This window comes from Gossypium raimondii, chromosome 10, assembly GCF_025698545.1.
Source record: "Gossypium raimondii isolate GPD5lz chromosome 10, ASM2569854v1, whole genome shotgun sequence".
Classification (NCBI taxonomy): domain Eukaryota; kingdom Viridiplantae; phylum Streptophyta; class Magnoliopsida; order Malvales; family Malvaceae; genus Gossypium; species Gossypium raimondii.
In genome coordinates, this window is record NC_068574.1 from 56,370,225 (window position 1) to 56,387,344 (window position 17,120).

Below are 17,120 nucleotides of genomic sequence, written 5' to 3' on the forward strand. Positions count from 1 at the left end.
AAAATAAAATCGAAAAAAGAGAAAGTGAGCAATACAACTTTTGTAAAAGCTTTAAAACATCAAAACCAATATTTTTGCATCCATTTTACAATTTTTATTTTTCTTTAAAATTTTCATTTTAAGGTTGTGTTTGTTTCACTAAAAGCGACTTCTAGAAAATGGATTGATTTTCTAGAAAAGTTGATATTTTCTAATGTTTGAATGACTCTGCGTAAAATATTTTACATTGTTTGGAAAATTTTACTAAAATCATTTTCTAAAAGTTGTTCTTGGTGAAACAAATACAACATAAAAGTATTTATTATAAATTATTATAGTAGCATTTCCTTTCGATAATCGATATTTATTTTATAATAGGATAAATACCAAAATTATACATGAATTTTGATACAATTTGCAATGTTATACATGGGCTTTAATATGGTGCATATACATATATCAAACTTTAAATTTGGTTCAAATTTCACATTTCACTAAACCCGTTATCTATGTAGCATGCTTTTTCGTTAAGTCATGTGTGAATTATTGATATGACATTTTATTAGGTTAAAATAAAAACAAACAAATTTAAATTATTTTCACCTAAACTAAAATATCACTACACCAAAACAGGCTTTTAGCGGCATTTTAGCGGCGTTTGGACAAAAAACGCCACTAAAAATCGAGCATTAGCGGCGCTTTTATAAAAACGCCGCTAAAGGTAGAGAATTAGCGGCACTTAACAGAAAACGCCGCTAAAAATTAGCATTAGCGGCGTTTTTTGAAAATCGCCGCAAAAAGCCTAAGCCATACGACACCGTTTTATGAGTTTTTGGGGCCCTTAGCGGCGTTTTTTAAGAAGCGCCGCTAATGCTCTGGCCTTTAGCGGCGTTTTGAGTAAGCGCGCTAAAAGCGAAGATAGCGGCGCTTAAAAACGCCGCTATCTCTATCCTTTAGCGACGTTTTGAAGAAGCGCCGGCATTGCTCTGGCCTTTAGCGGCATTTTTGAAGAAGCGCCGCTAATGCTAAGATCTTTAGCGGCGTTTTTGAAAAAGCGCCGCTAATATATTTTTTATTATAAGTTGAAAAATTGATATTTCGTTGTATTCATTATATAATAGTCAAATTTACATTTAAATGATAACAAATAATATTGTTTAATACAAAATGTTTTTATTAAAGAGAAGTCCTACCTCTTAACTATTTATTATTTTTTTCAATCATATAGTTTATTTAAACTACTTTACTAGAAAAATATATTAAATTATGAGTAAAATAAAATATCATAAAACTTAAATTGATAGTTCGATTAAATAAATCAAATAAAGTAAATATAAAACACCAAATATGGTGTTTATGGATTTAGGGTTTATGGATTTAAGGGTTAGAGGTATATATAGGGGTTAGGTTTAGATTAATTAGTGTGTTTTAATTTATATATTAAATAAGGTTTAGGGTTAGGGAATCTGGATTGGGTTGGGGTTTAGGGATTAGGGATTTAGGGTCGGGTTAGGATGTAAGGTTTAGGGGTTAGGGCTAGAGGTTTAGGGGTTTAGGGGTTAAGAGCTAAGGATATATAGTTTAGGGTTTCATGGGTCGAGTTAGGGTTTTGGGTTTAGATTAATTTTTTATTTATATTTTAAATATGTTTTTAAATTTCATATATAATTGAAAAGGATAAGATAACAAATATTTTAAAATATTTAATTAATTATCATTATAGTTTAGGGTTTATATGGCTTAAGGTATATGGTTAATTTAAGATTGAAGGCCAGTTTAGGAGTTACTATTTTAAGGTTTGGGGATTATATATGGATTTAGGGATTATGGTTTAAGGTTTAAGGGTTAAGAGTTAGGGGGTTTAGGGGTTAAGAGCTAGGGATTTAGGGTTTCAAGGGTTGTGTTAAGGTTTAAGGTTTAGACTAATTAGTTTTTTTATTTATATATTAAATATGTTCTTATATAATTGTAAAAGATATAATAATAAGTTTAATATATTGAAATTATGAGTATAGTTTATATTATTTAAGAGATATATAATAGATAGACTTTATATATGTATATTGAATGGTTAATTTAAGATTTAAGGTTTACTTTAGATTTGTTAAATGATACAATTTTATACAATTAATTAATGCTTTTATATTTAAAATATTTAATCTAAACCATTTGATATATTTAATATGGATAGATAGGTAATTATTTAAATTGGATAGGACCAAATTATAAGAAAAATAAAACACAAAAATAAAAATGGAATAAAAATAATTCTTTATGTAATTATTTAATTTGGATAGGACCAAATTATAAGAAAAATAAAATACAAAAAATGAAATAAAATTTTTCTAATTCTTTTAAATATTACTTAAAATTATAATAATTCTTTATGTAAAATTTATATGAAAGATACAATAATTGAATATAAAAAAATATGCGAGCTTTAGAGGCGTTTTCAGCAAAAAACGCCACTACTATGTATTAAAATTTCCTAAAACGGTGCCGTTTGGGTAGAAAAATTTAAATTTTTTAGTGGCGTTTTCAGCAAAAACGCCGCAAAAGGTAGACATTACCGGCGTTTTTGTGAAAACGCCGCAAATATGTATTGCAATTTTTCAATAGGGTCAGTTTAGGTAGTGGCGTTTTTTCTTTAAAACGCCACAAATGTGGAAGAAAATAAAAGATAATTAAAATAGAAAAATAAAAATGAAATTTAAACACTAAGGGTCTGTTTGATTGAATGAATTGATTTTCCGGAAAATCATTTCCAACTTTTCCAGCGTTTGATTGGCGGAAAATATTTTCCATTTGGAAAATGAACTCCAAAATAAATCATTGCAATATATGTAAAAATAATTTAAAATATAAAAATTTATTAATATATATCAATATATGTAAAAACAATTTTTGAAAAATATTTCGAAATCATAAACAGTAGAAAATATTTTACATGATTCAATCAAACACCGAAAATATTTTCCGATAAATCATTTTACAGAAAAGTAAAACATTTTCGAAATCATTTTACGGAAAATATTTCACGGCAATCAAACAGACCCTAAAATGTTAATTTTATCTAATTTATTATAAATATTACTTAAAGGAAACTAATAAATAAGTTAAAAAATTAATATATAACATTTGACAATTTAGGAGAGGACCAAATTAACAAATGGAATTAAAATAAAATAAAAACACTAAAATTTATAATTTTATCTAAAATTTATAAATATTAGTTAAAACACTAAAATTTATAATTTTTACTACTATATATTATAAATATTACTTAACAAAACTATGGAATACCTAAACGGCGTCGTTTCAATATAAAATTTGATTTCGTAGTGGCGTTTCCACTAAAAACGCCGCAATAAACGAGACATTAGCGGCGTTTGGAATAAAAACGCCACAAAAATTCTTAATTTTATAGACAAAACGGCGTAGCTTTAGTCTGCGATTTTAATGGCTTTAGCGGCGCTAGGGAAAAACGCCACTAAATGTGCATTAGATTAGCGCGCGTTTATAAAAACGCCGCAAGGTTGGGCTGTTGTTTAAACAAAACGTCACCGTTTTTGTGGGCATTAGTGGCGCTACTGTAGAAACGCCGGAAATTTTCAATTATTTCTGCTTCCAAATCCCTAAGCAGCCCGTGCCCTCTTCCTCTTCCCTTTTTTTCCCGATCCACCTCCACCGATCCACCTCCGGTCCTCCACACGGCTCCGCCCAATTCCGAATCGAGGTTAGCTTAGAGCGGTGCTTCTACCGTTTCTCGTATTCTACCTTTGAATTTCAAAGGTATGTTAACTTTATTCCTTTCCTTACATTGTATTTCTTCCTCCTTACATCGATCCATCAATTTTCTTCATCTCATCTTCCAATCTTTGAAGATAATCCGTAATCTTGGATAACCTTTGAAACCCATTTTAATCTTGAAACTTCTTTCGAAACTCGGATATAGTTTTGGTACATAAACCAAACTCAAATCCAAGCTTTGAGGACCAAATCCAAACTCAAATCGTCGATAACCAAACTCCTTTCTTACGCTCTACCAGGCGTTTCATTGATTTATTTTTTAATTTTATTTTCGAGGTTTGGACATACATGGCGAATCTATATAAACGAACAAGGGATTAACGCACAGGTACTTTGTCAGTCGCCCCTTGCATTTTTTATTAATTAATAATTGAATAAATAGTTACGTTCCATTATTCAAGGCAATTTGAGCATTGTGATTACTATCATATTCTACCACTCCATAATTTGGTGATGAATCGACATTGTTTTTTTCGCTCATTTGATTTTTCATGCTCGACTAAACAAAAGGGTGTTTTTATCCCTTTTTTTGCTAACGAAAATGAAATATTAGGTTGCAAATGCTAGTGCTTGCTTCATTTTTGACCTTGTACAGCTTATTTTCAAATTTAAACTACAAAATTTTAGTAATTGAAAATGCATATAGTTCTCATATGCTTTTCCATGTATGTACTGAGCATATTTTTCCTATCTTCATTCAAGACTCTCTTGGTGCTTAGTTCCTTCCAAGATATTGATTAATTGTAGAAGATAGTATAGTTTGGTCTTTTTGTTCTCTTCTTTCCTCCCATTCCTCCTTTCATTTTAAAGTACTCAAGTCGTATGTTGTTTGGAAAAACAAGGCGAGTATTTCATCTAATGCAAGTAAATGATTGATATTGATGGCGGTGCTAGAAAGTTGCATAGCTTGGTTTGCGATGCATAATGCCTATCGATTCCTTGGAGTAGTTCATTTTTGCCACTAATAATTTCTTCTATACCCTTCATTTTGCAGTATAGTGGGCCCTCAAAACATTCTTTTGCATATGTTGAATGGCTAAAAGAAGATGATGATTTTAGATATACTAGTTCGAGACATCTCCCAGTTTAACGGGCATGCCTTTCCCAAGCTGAAGCTGCGATATAAGCCTTCACTTGTACAAGTAAGCAATATGTTTATGTGTCTGCATGTACGTCCTTGCATATTTGTTTAATTGTATCCAAATTTGATTTATTCCTTTTCTCTTTTCTGCTTTTTGGTCTTCATAATTGTATTGTGTTCTTTTTACGTGATGCGGTATACACATTTGCCTTTAGCTAATTACTCTTGTAAAAGGCTTACATATTAGTTGTAAGCTATTTAACATAGAATTTCTTGATGGAATGTTTAACTGTTTTAATTACTCAATACTATTACACTCCCACCGGTATTTAAATCCTAATGGAAGAAGCATATTAATTGTAACTTCATAATTCATAAAATAGCTACCTTTAATGTAACCTTACTACCTTAGCATGCATGTTGTTGATATGCTTCATAAAGGATTCAACAAACTTAGAAAGATGAAATTAGGTGGAAATTATAGGATGAAAGGTACAAGATTCAAAGCTAAAAACACCCTCACCTTGTGTCTTCAACATTTAGGTGAACCTTATTTCAAGTAAATAAAGGAACACTATAATTTTTAGAACTTGGGACTTCAACTTGGAGGATTTGGATTCATATCTTGTAAAGGGAGGCTAGGTATATGGAATATGAAAGAGCCATCTTTTTTCTATGATTCAAGTCGACTGGCTTCCTAACATACTGAAAGGATAAAATGTTACACGGTTAAATCCCTATTCCCTTGTTTTTCTCACAATATAGTTCAACACTTCAACTGGTCAACTTAACGGTATCTAATAATCCCTAGTTGTCCTACATATTGTAGCATAAACTTTAAAATTGTATTTGTGGTCTAACTTTATGGATCTGTGCTCTTCCAAATTGTTCGAAGCATCGATTTGATATTAGGATTTTACTTATGTTTAGGACGGAACTATTTGTTGAACTTGCATTTGATGATTGTAACTATAGACAATTTTTCATTAATCTCATTGTTCTTTTGATGTTTGGGCATTTATATACCTTATTTCGTCTCTCTTTACTCATCCAATTCAGTTGAATATACACACACAAAATGCTATAAATCTCGAGGTTGATTGCAATTACAAAGAAAGTCGGTTGCGGTGATATGAACCCCAAGTTTTGGTTGGTATATATGTTCAATAAAACGTGAAGTATGAAATGGCGTTTTGGATGACTTTTAGTAAATTTCAAACAATTGATTATTGAAGACAAGTAAGCTTGATGCTTATGTTTTGTTTTTTATTATAATGTTGTTTATTTCGACTCATGCTATTTACTTGGACTTTTACTTATGTTTTTATTATAATCTTTTTGTATTATGTTTGTTATTTATTTGGAATTATGTTGTTTATTTGGGTTGATGTTGTGTTACTTTTATTTATTCACTTATTTACTTCAATTTTTGTTGTATGATTATGTTTAAAACTTTAAAGAAAATTATTTTTGAAAAATTACATAAAAATAAACAACAATAATTTTATTTTATTTTAAACTTAACTCGAACAAATAATTCGATTCGATTCGATTCGATTTCTATCTCACTCGATTCGATTCGATAAAATTTCAAATAAAGTTAGGATGATAAAATGGGATTCGAAAACTCGATTAACTCGAAAATTTTCGATTCGATTTGATTCGATTCGATCGAATGCTCACCCCTAATAACAATCATATCATAACTTATATATACAGTTACATAATAAAATTTGATAACTCAAATTTATCAATCATATCATAACTTATATATACAGTTACATAATACATAACTTAAATAAAATTTTATTTATTCTTACATAATACATAACTTAAATAATAACCTACATAACTTACATAGAAACTTATATAGAAACTTGCATAACTTACATAATAACATAAAACTTAGATAATACATAGCGTACATAACTTACATAATACACCACTTACATAAATAACTTGCATAATACACCACTTACATAAATAACTTGCATAATACATAGCCTACGTAACTTACTTAACTTACATAATACACCACTTACGTAACTTAAATAACTTAAATTTATCAATCATATAACTTAAATAACTTACGTAATAATACATAACTTATATAACTTAAATTTATCAATCATATCATAACTTACATACATAAATATTAATCATATCACAACTTACATAACCAACATATATAATGACTTAAATAATAACCTAAATAGTAACTTACATAATAATACATAACAGATCAAATTAAATAAGTTACATAATACACAAAATCAAAACTTACATAACTTACATAAGACATAAATTACATAACCTACTTAATACATAACTTACATAACTTAGATAATACATAACTTACATAATTTACTTAATACATAACTTACATAACTTACATAAATATCCCTTATGTGGTGGAACTCAAATAAGTTAAATACACTTATAAGTTACCGTGATATTTACTATACCTTAACTTAAATAATAACTTACATACCTTAATTACACTTATTCCTAAATCTTAAACCCGTGCAATTTATTGTCAATGTCGGACATACATAATTAAGAAATGGACCGCTCTTGGATGAATTTGTCAAGGGTGTTTAGCGGTTATCGAAATGGAGTAGACTTTTCTAAATTTTGCATTTCAATATGCAAGCCAAGAGAACATGATTCTTTGCCCGTGTAAGAAGTGTGTGAACATAAACTGGCATTATTGTGAAGTTGTATACGAGCATCTAATTGTTGATGGTTTTGTTCGGGGTTGTAAACAATGGTTTTTCATGGAGAATGCCTGCCGAGTACTTCCTCCTCAAGGATGGATGTATCTTATTATGGTAATGCTTACCATCAGTCTGTTAGAGGGGATGACATGGAATGGATGATGCGGGATGCATTTAATATGCACAATCATGGTTTGCAGTCGTTCCCAGCCGACTTTGTGGCATCTGATGATTGTAATCTCGGTGGAAATGCTTTTGCCGAACAGGGAAGAAGTGTACCTCATGAAGAGCCGAATGGAGAAGCGGCGAAGTTCTACGCTACTTAATGAGATGAACTCGAACTATATGAGGATCGAAATTTTCAAAATGTCTTTCGCATTCGTCTTTTCAGTTAAAATGTTTGGAAGGGTGGACCGGAACTCATTGACAATCTTGAGTTTTCAGAGAAATGTTTCCGTTTGCAAAAATTCCTCAGTCATGCAAAGATATGAAGAAAATGATAAAGACTTAGGTCTTGGGTACAACAAAATCCACAGTTGCGAATGATTGCATGTTGTTTGGGCGATCGGAGAAACCAACAAGTCTTTGTCATGTATGGCGAATCCGTTGGATAAATAGAAACACAGAAGATGGGAACGACGATGAAAATGATGCACAACCAAGAAAGAAGCCGGTCAAGATTTTGCGGTATTTTCCGCTGATACCAAGGCTTCAAAGGCTTTTCATGTCGTCGAAGACAGCGGAGTCAATGACGTGGCACCATGAAGGACGAACCGATGATGGACTATTAAGGCATCCGGCAGATTCTTTAGCTTGGAAATTATTTGACAATAAATTTCCAAGCTTTGCAAGTGATCCCAGGAGTGTGAGGCTTGGCCTAGCATCTGATGGATTTAATCCTTACAAGATCATGAGTCTCGCATACGAGCTTGGCGATGAGTGCTTGTTCCTTACAATCGCCTTCGTGGATTTGCATGAAGCAATCTTCCTTATCTTATCTATGATTATCCACGAGAGAAAGGGCCGGAATGATATCGACATTTATTTACAACCACTTATTGAAGAGTTAAAACAATTATGGGTGGTGTCGAGACATACGATGTCTTTGAGAAAGAAGAACTTTAATTTACGTGCGACTTTGATGTGGACCATTAATGACTTCCCCGCATATGCCAATTTATCCGGTTGGAGTACCAAGGGTCGTTATGCGTGCCCTTGTTGTGCTGCACAAACATGTTAACAATGGTTATACAATGGGAAGAAGTTCTCTTACATGGGGCATCGTCGGTGGTTACCGAAAAATCATAGATTTAGATCTCAGAGTTCGACATTTGACGGTACTGAAGAGTTCAGAGAAGCTCCTTCGCAGACAAGTGGATCTGAAATCTTGTTAATGTTGGAAGATATGAATTTCAGTTATGGGAAGATGAATCAACCGGCAAACACGCAAAGAAATAAAAGATCAAATGATGAAGCTGATGATAACTCCGATGAAGAGGATGATCCTAATGAGGCAGACTTGTGGAAAAAAATAAGTATTTTTTTTGAGTTGCCTTATTGGGAGCACCACCTTTTACAACACAATCTTGATGTTATGCACATTGAGAAAAATGTTTGCGAGAACATTGTCTGTACAATTTTGAATGTAGACGGAAAATCAAAAGACAATCTTGAGTCGACTTGATTTAGTTCGGATAGAATTGACACGATCTTCATCCGAATCCACTTAGAATGGTAAATATCGATTTCGCCTTCTATTTTCTCAATGTCGAAGACAGAGAAAGAAGTGTTCTGCATGGTGTTGAAGGATATAAAGGTTCCAGATGCGTATGCATCTAATATATCTCGATGTGTTAGTGTTAAAGATCGAAGACTATATTCGCTAAAATCACATGACTATCACATCTTAATGCAAGATTTACTGCCAGTTGCTCTACGATGTTGTATTTCGAAGAAGGTGACGTCTTGTATAATTGAACTATCCAATATAATGAAAGTCACTTGTGGCAAAGTTTTGGATGTTCATGAACTTCAGAAGGTACATGATCGAGCCGCTTTAACTTTATGCAACATGGAGAAAATCTTCCCACCTTCCTTCTTCACTATTATGGTTCACTTGATAATCCATCTCCCGCATGAAGCAATTCTTGGCGGACCCATTTTCTATCGATGGATGTATCCCACAGAAAGGTGTTAATTACAATTTTTAAAATTTTCCTCCATTCACCTATATGCCTTTAGTTACAACTTTTGATAATGTTGTATACCGTGTTTAGGTTCCTATCCAAATTAAAGTCTTATTGCCGCAACAAGCGTTATCCAGAAGGATCGATTGCTGAAGGCTACTTGGCAGAGGAATGTATGACCTTCTGTTCAAGATATTTGGAAGATGTTGAAACAAGGTTGAACAGACCAAATAGAAATGCTGGACTCACGGATCATAACTTTGCCGAGACTTATTTGTTCTAAAGTTTTGGAGAACCAATCGGTAAAGTTGAAATTGCAGAATTAGATGATTTATCGTGGGTTCAAGCACATCGATATGTTCTGTTTCACCACGAATCAATCGAACCTTTACGCAAGTAAGTTCGGAAATTTGATAAATATTCATCATTTAAAATTGTTTATAGTCTAACAAAGTGAACATATTTTTAACATAGTGAGTACAAACAAATATTGAGATCACGTTCAAGCTTTTAGAAGAACACAACATCGAGATATCAATAAGTTGTTTACGAATCTTTTCATGAATGGTTAAGCCAAAGCGGTATGTAATTGGAGCTTTCACCGACAAATAATAACATTTACTCAAAACATTTTTAATTACTCGGTTTACTTTCCATTCAATAGGTTTGAGTGGGAAGAACGTCACCGACGAAGTTAAATGGCTTTCCCAAGGTCCAAATCGGTGGTTAAAAGATATAGTGCGTTCCTCATAAACGAATTGATTTCATACAAAATATCGCGAGAGATTGAGGAGAACGCAAAATTGTGGAATAGTGGTTAATTCCACAATTACAAGTTATGCTAGTGCTAGGGACAATAATCCTGTGGAGGGAAATGTGGAATATTTTGGACTTCTTACTGACATAATTGAGTTGGATTACTATGAAAAATGGAAAGTTGTCTTATTTCGAGGTGATTGGGCCGATGTTAATACTGCACGTGGAATCAAGCAAGATCAATTTGGTTTCACAATGGTAAACTTCGCTCGATTGATTTACACAGGACAACAATTGATTGACGAGCCGTATGTATTTTCTTCTCAAGTCAAACAAGTTTTTTACTCAAAAGACCCAACTAATGAGGGTTGGTACGTTGTACTCCGTAACATCCCTAGAGACTTGTTTGACATGGGCAGTGGAAGTAGAGATGACATTGACGACAGAACACAAACTTTGCCATTTCCAGAACAGAACTTAAACGAAAACATCCCTAGTACTAGTACACAATTTCAATGGGTCCGCCAGGATACGGATGAAGAGATTTACGAATTATAATGTAGTAAGCTTTTACGATTATCTAATTACATCTATGAATGATGACATTTCAACTATTTTATATGTGATATTATTATTGTAATTGTATACTAAGTTTTCAACTAATTTATTTGTATTGCAGATAAAATGCCTAGAAGAAAATTGCGATCGCACCGTATTGTTCAAGGTACTCCAAACTCGTGAAACAAACAAAGACCTTGAACAACAGACTGCTATTGGATCTTCGAATGTTCTGGTTACACCTGAGGAACCTATAGAAGTTCAAAGTAATTTAACATTTAATTTACATGTGTGTTGAGTTCTTGTTTGTTTTTTTTAAATTTCGTATATTACAATACTTTTATTTTTCAGATGAAACTGGTCGGACGCGGAGAGGTCGCGGACGTACGGTACTGAGCGATTTATACGACCTAGATCCAGTCGAGCGTGTCCAAGTATCTAGTAATAGCTTCGGTCAGCCTGTTGGATCAGAAGCTCGCCTTTTAGCAAGATACATGGGCATTCTAGCACGGAATGCAAATATGTTACCCATTAACTTCGAGTCATGGCATAAAGTGCCCGAGAGTAACAAGAACCAAGCTCTGGATAACATTAAGGTAACAAAACGTGTATGTCATTTATAATACTTGGGTTTAAGTTTCGTTTACATTTACTTTCTTAAGTTGTGTTTTTTGTAGGCGAGATTTGCTCTAGAGGTCTCCGATGCTTATGTAAAGAAGGCATTGGGAAAAAGATGGAGAGACCATAAGAGCACTTTAAAGAAATACTATTTTAAGAAAAAAACAACACTCAAGAGAGATTACAAAATGTCCCACGGGAATCTTTGAGGTACCAGTGGGAAGAGGTCGTTAGATTTTGGACTTCAAGAAAGGAGAGGTATGTGTAACTTATAAAATTTTGTAATTACTTTGGTGTATAGTATTTCCTAATTAACGTACTAATAATTTCATAATGTAGGATCGTGAAGAAGTTGGAAAAAAAGTAAGCGACAACAAAAATTCACTCACACAAATTGGGTCGAAAAGTTTTGCGTGTGTAGCTCATGCAGAGGTATTTTCAATTTTTAATATTGGCGATATTTATTACTTACTTACATTAATATTTTTACTATTGTATTGTAGGAATCGTCGTCCGGTCAAAAGTTGGACGCCTTCAACTTTTGACATTACACATAGGAAGAAATATGGAAACCCTATGACTCAAGTGCAGAAATTATGGTACGTTTGCTTAATTAATACAATTTAAATTGTTTTAATAATTTATAGTGTTTATTTTCTAATGATTTATTTCATTTATTGTAATGCAAATATTGTTAAGTTATGTTGCATTGGATTTTTTAATATATATTATGTTCCTAACTATAGGATTTATTTTTAGGAAAAATTAAAGGATAAAAGGCGAGTCTGAGCGATTGCTTCCAGTGATAGTTCTGTTCATATTGACGACATTGATAACCGGATTATCTTTGAAGTTTTGGGTCTGAAAGGTATGGTCGGGTTCGATTTCAAGGATCTTTTGTTAACCCATCCCAATATTTTGGATCTAGCTCGCAACAATATATGCCTTCGGGAGTCGAGTCAAGTCAAGTTCGAGGTTAAGAGACCAGATGGCTCGGATGCAAGCGACAACAATTGAGCAAATTACACAACTTAAAGCGGAGGCAACATCGAGAGAAGTCGAGGTTCAAAAGATATGAAGAACTCCACCTACAATCGAAAGCAGATGCAAAGCAATGAGAGAAGCGAGGTTCAATGAAAGTATGAAGAACTCCAAGCAGACTTAAAGCGATCTGGCGAGAAGAGAAGTGGAGACGGCAGACTAGAGAAGTACAGAAGCAATGAGAGAAGCAGAGGCTAAAGCGAGGGAAGCAGAGGGTGCAAGCGAGGAAGCAGAGCGGCGTCAAAGTTCGATGAACTCCAGTGACTTGAGCATGATGAAGATGTTTCAATGATGCATAATATCGCCGTCTTAGACTATCGTGTAAATATACTTGATTTTGACTTTTAATTACCATTTTAACTTTTAACATTTTGTAAGAATAATCTGAAATTTATTTTATTTATTGATATTTATTATTTGTTTAATATATAGATTTATTACTTTTGGTGGTTTAGATATGATTTCTTTTGATTTGTTTTTACGGGAGGGCTAAAATATAAAAATTTTATTTTACAAATCTGCCAAATTTAGTGGCGTTTTTGGTCAAAGCTACCGCTAAAGATAAGGGTCTTTAGCGGCGTTTGTGGAAAGCGCCACTAAAGATCATGGTCTTTAGTGGCGTTTTGTGGTGGGCGCCGCTATAGATCGTGGTCTATCATGCGGCGTTTTAGGGAAAAAGCGCTAAAGATTAGGTTCTTTAGTGGCGTTTGTGGTCAAAGCCGCTATAGATTAGGTCTATTCCGTTTGAGAAATAAACGCTAAAGACCTCGATCTATAGCGCCTCTAGCACAAACGCCTAAAGATTAGGTCTTTAGCGGCGCTTCCACTAAAGCGCCGCTAAAGGTCTTAGTCTTCGGCGTTTGTGCTAGAAGCCGCTATAGACCAATACCTTTAGCGGCGTTTATTTCTAAAAACGCCGCTAAAGTTAGCGGCGCATTCATTAGCGGCGTATGTTGCGGTGCTTTTCAAAGCGCCAATAAAAGTATCTGCGGCGCTAAAAAGCACTGTTAAAGGCCTAAAAAAGCGCCGCTAAAAGCCTGTTTTGGTGTAGTGTATGAACACACTTGGGAAAACTCTTTTCCCCAAGAAATAATTTTTTTTTTAAATCTAAGTGGAAATAATTTAAATTTGTTTGTTTTTTAACCCAATAAAATTTTATGTTAGCAATTTACAAATGACATAATAAAAAATTGTGCCACATAAATTATGAGATTAGTGAAATGTGAAAATTAATCAAAATTAACGTTTGATGTATACAAACACACCAAATTAAAATTGACGTGTAACATTGCAACTTATATCAAAGTTAATGTATAAATTTGATATTTATTCCTTTATAATAAGATAATATTTTATAATAATTAGCATATTATATAAACTTAATAATAAATAATGCCTAATTAAAATTTAATTTAAATTACATATATCATATAAATTTTTTTACAAAATCTCAGCTCCCATGATGTGGACAATCTAATTTTTTTGCCACATTTTAAATTAATTAATATATTTTTTAAAATTTTAACCATTTATCTTTTATTTTAGGCTTAAGGGCCAAAAAAATCCTTAGTACAAAAAATCAATTGAGCCCTTATGAAAAAAAGTGCACTCAATTGAACCCTTGGTTACAAAAAAAAAATCAATTGGCCCCTTTCTTTAATAGAAATCGTCAGTTGACAAGTTTGACCGTTAACCTCACTTACATGGCTGACAGAAACCCCCAGAAGCTACCACATGATACTATGCTAACATGGCATACCACATCAACAAAAATATTTTTTTTTGAAAATATAAGCTTTTTAAAAAAAATATTTTTTTAAAAATAAAATCTTATTTTAAAAATAATTAAAATTTGCAAATAGAATGAATTTGAATAAATGATTGTCCAAATTCAAACGAAACTGAACAAATGGTTGTCACACCCTGAAATTAGGGTTAGAAGAATCAAGGTTTGTAGGGTTAGTCAGTGGGTGTGATTGGACTTTTAAGACAATTTTTGCATCTTAGAGTTAGAATGAGTCTGCTGATTCAGTGATAAGGTGTTTGCATTTTAATCCCTAAGTGGAAATTGTTTTGTTTTTTGCTTCAACTCTAGAAAATCTGATAGGTTTTGTTTATTTTATTTATTCTATTTGTTTTTTTTAAATATAGGAGTAATCCCCAAAAATCCTCTCACATTCCTCCACTCTTGCTCACATTTCCTCTTTCCAAATTTTTTTTGTTTGCTCAATTATTCTCTTGTTCCTTTAGTTTTTTTTTTGTCCCATTGTTAAAATATCAAAATTTTTGTAGTTTTGTGCCATTTTTGTCTTGCGTTTAAGCCTTAGTTTCTGTCGCTTCATTAAAGTATCATCCATTCATCTACATTTTTGTTCATCAAACTTTTGAAATGTGTAATTGTTTTTTTTTTTAGTTTTAGATTTGGTTTTCTTCGATCTTTAATACTCTATGGTTGAGCTCTTTAAATGTTTAGTGGATAATCATAATTGAGTTTTCAGGTCAGTAGAATAGAGGTGAATCAGTCGATCTTTTACGTTGGAAATCGTATTTCCAAGTGTGTGTTCTTAACTCTTGTAATGGGTGGTGGTATCGTTGTTCTAATTACATGATTTGCAACAATTTTGGGGGTGGTTTTGGACCACATGGGAGTGTGCCGCACACGGGCAATCCACACATCAATATGCTGCTTTAGAAATTAGGTTATTTTTCCTACAGTTTGGGGTGAGTCACATGGGATGGCCACACGGCCATGTGACCTCTGCTAGGGATTTTGTTAATCGCACATGGCTTGGGGAAGTTTCACATGGCTTGAGACACGGTCGTGTCTCCCCTGCTTCTTAAAGTGAAATTTTGTCACACAAGCATAGAAAGTTACACGGTCTACCCACACGCCCGTGTCCTTCAGCCACATGGTCGTGTCCCTTAGCCACACGGTTGTGTATTCCTGCCACATGGTTGTGTATTCTTGTCACACAGTCTGAATCCTCCCACACGATCTGCCCATACGGTCGTGTCCCTCAGCTACATGGTTGTGTCCCTTAGCCACATGGTTGTGTATTCCTGTCACACGGTCTGAACCCTCCTATACGGTCTGCCCACATGACCATATCCCTCAGTTACATAGTCGTGTCTCTCAGCCACATGGTTGTTTATTCCTATCACACAGTTTGAACCCCCTCACACGGCCGTGTGGTCCTATTTTTGCAGTTTTTACTCCTTTTTCACAAATTGTTCGTTTTATTCCATAAGTGATCCATTGCATGTTTAAGCCTATGTAGGAGTATTTAGAACACCATTTTTTATTATTGGATGACTATGAAGGGTGCATTGCTGGTCAGATTTATATATTTATGTATACATAAGTTCTGAACTCAGTTATTTGTGTAGGTTGCTAGTAATACTTTTATTAGTCTAAACAATGTATATGGGATTAATTAAGCATGTTATTTAGAAGCTATGGATGTTGTTTATTCAGTTATTTGGTTTTGGTTACGAGTATGTTTGTGGCTTATTGGAACTGATTATTAACATGTCTGATTCTGTATATTCATATGCGTAAGATTATTTGCATTTATGGTTGGGATTTGGTTATTAAGAGAAGAAAGTTCGATTTGGAAGTTAAATTACATTAATTTAATTTGATAGTAAATTTGCATCATTGTTGGCAACTTAACTGCTTAACATAAGTGTGGCCAATAACCACTTTAAGGTGTACCGTTGGATGGGTCCACCATAACCCAAATTGGTGAGTAGTGGATAGAAGGGTCTAGTGAAACCCTATTTGGTGTGTAGGATAGGCGAAGTTGGTGTGATGGATGGTTGGGTGGGATTTACTTGTACTAGTCACACTTTTATGCATGTCTTGCATATATGGATGATATAACAATTGTGAATTGAATTACTTTATTTGATGAGTATGTTTTCCATGAATTATTGTGTTTTCTGTGTGTATGATCATCTGTTCGACTCTGCTTAATTACATTTGTTTTAGACCCATACTGAGCTTCGTAGCTCACCCCCTTAGTTTACTCTTTTTCAAGTAACTCTCGTGGTTAGGTTCCAAACTCAACTAATCGGAGGTTTCAGATATTTTCGTTTCGGTTTGATTTTAATAAAGTTTTTCCTAAGATATAAGATTTTATGTTCATTTGGACTTGTACGTAAGTTTATAAATTCTGGTATGGGTTTTTGGTTTTGAACTAAATTGAGATTTCATGCATGGGTTTTAGTTTATCTAAATGCTATTTTCTTTAATAATCACTCGGATTTTTAGTAATAAATTTTGGATTTTCGTTTAAAGTAAAATGTCAAAATTTTCGTTGCAAACTAATTTTGGAACTTCAGATTACAAAGCTCCTAAACAATTTGATTGTA

General features: G+C 33.0%; 1 long non-coding RNA gene across 1 annotated transcript; it reads left to right on the forward strand.

Annotated features, from left to right (window-relative positions):
* The first annotated feature begins 11,322 nt into the window (after positions 1 to 11,322).
* On the forward strand, positions 11,323 to 11,850 carry LOC128033758 (uncharacterized). Its single transcript, XR_008189790.1, has 3 exons — positions 11,323 to 11,353; positions 11,439 to 11,683; positions 11,765 to 11,850. It is a non-coding gene; the product is annotated as an uncharacterized LOC128033758 (long non-coding RNA).
* Positions 11,851 to 17,120: the final 5,270 nt, after the last annotated feature.